This window comes from Leuciscus leuciscus, assembly GCF_965113295.1.
Source record: "Leuciscus leuciscus genome assembly, chromosome: 3".
Classification (NCBI taxonomy): domain Eukaryota; kingdom Metazoa; phylum Chordata; class Actinopteri; order Cypriniformes; family Leuciscidae; genus Leuciscus; species Leuciscus leuciscus.
Window position 1 is genome coordinate 23,850,168 of NC_138727.1, and position 4,699 is coordinate 23,854,866.

General features: G+C 35.9%; 1 long non-coding RNA gene across 3 annotated transcripts; it reads left to right on the top strand.

Annotated features, from left to right (window-relative positions):
* Positions 1-338: 338 nt before the first annotated feature.
* Positions 339-4,463, top strand: LOC309495962. 3 transcript variants are annotated; one of them, XR_014204906.1, is made up of 5 exons: positions 339-577; positions 674-809; positions 1,799-1,887; positions 1,988-2,137; positions 3,398-4,463. It is a non-coding gene; the product is annotated as an uncharacterized lncRNA (long non-coding RNA). The 3 variants fall into 3 exon arrangements; XR_014204907.1 differs by having other exon boundaries at positions 342-809; positions 1,804-1,887; XR_014204908.1 differs by having other exon boundaries at positions 343-809.
* Positions 4,464-4,699: the final 236 nt, after the last annotated feature.

Consider the following 4,699-nt stretch of genomic DNA (forward strand, 5'->3'; position numbering starts at 1 on the left):
TGTGCGTTCTGCCTCTCCGTCGCGGTGAACTTTTTTTTCTTGAGCACGTCTATAAACTGAAACAAAACTCAGCGAATCCTTCTCACACATTTATGAGCCATATACCTTTATACACATTTAAGTGTGTACTTTTAAATGATCGGATTCAAACTGCAAACAAATATTCTCTGTTTAAGTAATTTGTATAAAACCAACAGGATGTCCAGTATCTCAAACGCTTGCTAATTACTTTTTAATTCGACACATCCACTCGCGCAAAAGAGATTCACATGCAAATCGTCCACATGGGACGCGAACGCCCTACACTGTTAGCAATTGATGTAATTTTTACAATAAAATGTACAACAACATATTGTATTCATGTTTTTATTGTAAATACAAATGCATGATGGGAAATTTATGGACAGTCCTGTAATTTTGTTGTAACTACACTGTAGAAGCATTATTTTACAGCCACCGCATAGCATTGTGGGATTGCTGCGATTTGAATTTTGAAATTGCGCGGTACCGCGGCGGCCAACGGCACCAGAATCAAACACTTTTGGAAGAAGCAGCTTTTGGAAGGAACACATCTCAGGTATGAAACGTTAACATGAAATCTATTTTTATAAGTCTATGGATATATTAATACCGGTCATATGAGTGGTGATTGTTTCGTTTGGTTTTATTTCAGTGACATTAGCTTCTGTGACGTTCGCCCCGACTCGACTCGCTCACTCCCGGTAAAACAACACCATGAACTGACCGCGGTGAAGTGGCGTCTTCTTACTCAACCCATACGGAAAAAAGTTACCACATGCAGCTACAAGGTACGAGATATTCACAATTTTTCGCTTGGTATATTTCAGTAACATTAGCTAGAGTAATGTTAGATATAACGTTAGCTCAACTCGCCCCGCTCACTCCCGGGTAACGACGTTATAAACCTGAACTGACCGCGGTGAAGCGGCGTCTTCTTTAAGTTACTCAATCCATAAAGAAAATGGTAACGTTACCACATGCAGATACACGGCACTATTTTCAATGGAAAGACAAACATGGTGAGTAGAATCGAGTAGAGCTGAGCTTGTAACGTAGCCTAACGTTAATGGAAAACAACCACCACAATGACGATAGCTCAAATAACGTTAGCCCAGACTGTTAAAAATAAGCATTAACGTTAGCCCGATCAGTTAGCTCAGGTTATTATTGCATTGATTACACGTGCTACTGGACAGGCTGTCGTAACATTATTAGGACTTCTGCTTTGCTGTCTTGTAATCGGGGGTCTTGAAGCCGTGGTTTGCACACTAGCATAAACGAAGTTTGTAGATTTTACGGTCACTGAATAAACACAAGCAAATTTTAGTTGAAATATGGGTTTTAATTAAACGACAATGCTGGTATCTTTAATTATGTGAGTCAGCTATAACTGTGAGATAAGCTGAATATAGCATCTGGTATGCTCATATGTTATAACATTACTTTGTGCTTGGCAAACCAGGTTGGAAGAGCAGTCATGTAACTGTCTGTATCTAAAATAAACTGCGCGTGCGCAACTAAATCCAACCAGCATCGTCATAAAATTATTATTTTTTCCGGAGCCTGGGTTCTGTTGAAAAGCTTTCAATGCTCTCTTTGTCTTCAGAAAAGGCAGCAAATTATCAGTAGTATTAAAATTAAGTTAACCATTTTGTTTGTCTCAAATTACATGTGGCTGCCTGGCAGACTATATGGACTAAAATAATAATATATTTTTTATTTGGTATTTGTGTAATTGGTAATACATTTGGTAATGTTTACGTTTTTTATTCCCTAGCCTAGCCCTCTGCCACAGCTGCTGATATCCAGAGAGAGAGAGAGAGAGAGAGAGAGACCTATCCAGCACACCTTGCTAAATTGTGCAAGGTATATTCTTCCATTATTTTATAGAGTAGTTCACTTTTAAATGAAAATTACCCCATGATTTACTCACATTTTATTATCATATTGTGTTAATGCATTTCAGAAGAGACACTAATAGCAACAAGTGTTCATAGAAGGAACAGTTGTGATGGGGCCCAAATCAGTCTTTTGAATGGAGTGGCTGAAACCTTCGCTGCTTACTATGTGTTCAACATGCAGTATCCTAAAGACGCCTCAGGGACTTTATACAAAGGTATGTTTAAACTGTTTACACACTAATAAAGAAAATGAGGTAACACTTTACGGTAAGGGTACATTAATTATCATGAATTCATGTATAAATTCATGCATGAATTACGCATTCATTCATGCATTAATATCTCATGAATCATCAGGAAATAACACAAGTTCAACGTTTTTCATTCATGACTTCATGAGTGAACAACACCTTAATAAAAAAATTTACTAAGATGAGTATATCATCATGAATTATGATTTATTACGCATGATCGTGATGCTTTTCTTTGTTCACAGTTATGCGACCATTAGCACATTGTTCATCAGTGTTTCTAAGGACCAAAGAAAACACTGAACAAAGAAAATATCATGATCATGCGTAATAAATCATAATTCATGATGATTTACCCATCTTAGTTATTGTTTTAATTAAGGTGTTGTTCACCCATGAAGTCATGAATGAAAACGTTGAACTCGTGTTAGTTCCTGATGATTCATGAGATATGAATGCATAATTCATGCATGAATTTATACATGAATTCATGATAATTCATGTCCCCTTTCTGTAAAGTGAATCCATCATTCTCATATGTAACGTCCCATGAATTATTACCTTATTACCAGTATTGTTAGGTTCTATGATATATTCTATGCAATGATGTCAATAGATAGGTTTCCATCCAATTAAAACATTACTTTTAAACGCATTCGTAAAAATTTGGCAAAAAAACCCTCTAATTGGAGAGCATTTCAATCAACTCTGTTATGCGAATTATAAATGGTCACGCACCTAGGAGTCGTGAACAGCTGTGGGATCAAAACGTAAGGTTGACAGGGCAACTTGAAACACCTGATATAATTGCAAAAAATGCAAATTTGTCAATCCACATAGAAGTTTTTGTTCACATTAGAATATTTTATGTGAATTTTAACCGTTTCCAGTCAGGATTTCTTTTTCAAATGGTTAAAATGTGCATTAAAAAGTTGGATGGAGACCCACCTATTGCTGTTAAGTGTCTGTTCTATAGTAGAGTTGGTTTTCCCCTGCAGGACATCATTTGTGTAAACAGAAGAGACTGACGGACAACAGTTTAACATTACAACTTTCATTAATTCATTAAATTAAATTGTATGGTTAAAGTTGTTAATGTTAAATAAATACATTAAAGTCATTTTATTTTATGAGCAAGTAGGTTACTTATGTTTTTTACACAGTATTTGTCATTATTTAACAGATATGAAAACTTTAACTTTTTTCCTCTCTCTCGGTTTTCAGAGCTTTTTGTGGAATCCACTCCCAGACGGGCAGTAAAGCCGAGAAGAGACACAGGCTCAACGCACCTGTTTGCACCCTCCTAAGAAAACTGGACTTTGAGTTGATGGGATAGTAACATGAACAACTTCCCCTATGCAGTTCAAGTCTGGCTGGACACCTTTGTTCCATATCATCGTGTTCCCCCTGACGATAGGCTGCCTGGACGTCTGGAAGTGAGCTTCTTCATTAAAGGGATACTCCACTTTTTTGGAAATAGGCTCATTTTACAACTCCCCCAGAGTTAAACAGTTGAGTTTTACCGTTTTCGAATCCATTCAGCCGATCTCCGGGTCTTTAGAAGAATGTCAGAGTTTTTGGTCCCATTGACTTCCATAGTATATATTTTTTCCTACTATGGAAGTCAATGGGACCAAAAACTGTCTGGTTACTGACATTCTTCTTGGTCCCATTGACTTTCATAGTAGGAAAAAATATATACTATGGAAGTCAATGGGACCAAAAACTCTGACATTGTTCTAAAGACCCGGAGATCGGCTGAATGGATTCGAAAACGGTAAAACTCAACTGTTTAACTCTGGTGGAGTTGTAAAATGAGCCTATTTCCAAAAAAAGTGGAGTATCCCTTTAAAAGTAAAATTTTGTTTGTGTGTGATAAAGTGGATACTTTAGTAATATGTATTTTTGCACAGTTTGTTAATAAAAAAAAAGAAAATATACCATTGTTGTGTTTTTAATTGGCCAATACGGAAAATGACAGCTTTTTACTTGTAATATTTATACTTGTAATGTTTTACAGTATATTGATTTGTCCTGTGAAATTACAGGAAATTCCTGGCTACTGAGTTGCCGTAAATATAACATTTTGCTGTAATATTTACAGTATTCTATCCTGTGAAATTACAGGAAATTCCTGGCAAATACCCGTAAATTTACATGATTATTGTAATTAATTACAGTAGGGATGTTGTATTAAGTATTACAATAACAGTCCTGTATACTGTTTACAGTAAATTTACGGCAACTATTAGCCAGGAATTTCCTGTAAAATTACAAGAAATTTCTAACAGTGTAGTTACCTCAAACACAAAACACCAAAACACTTCACAAGTCTCTGCTTTTCGTCGAGTTTGGAAGACACGTCTGAGCTTACATTGGATTTACCTAAAAAGAAGAAGAACGCGATTTGAAGACAAGAAAGATGTAAGGTAAGAAATTCTTACTTATTAGTTTATGGTATTGTTGCATAAACTTCACATTGCAGTTGAACTGTTGCTAGATATATGGTGAATATTATACTATTTA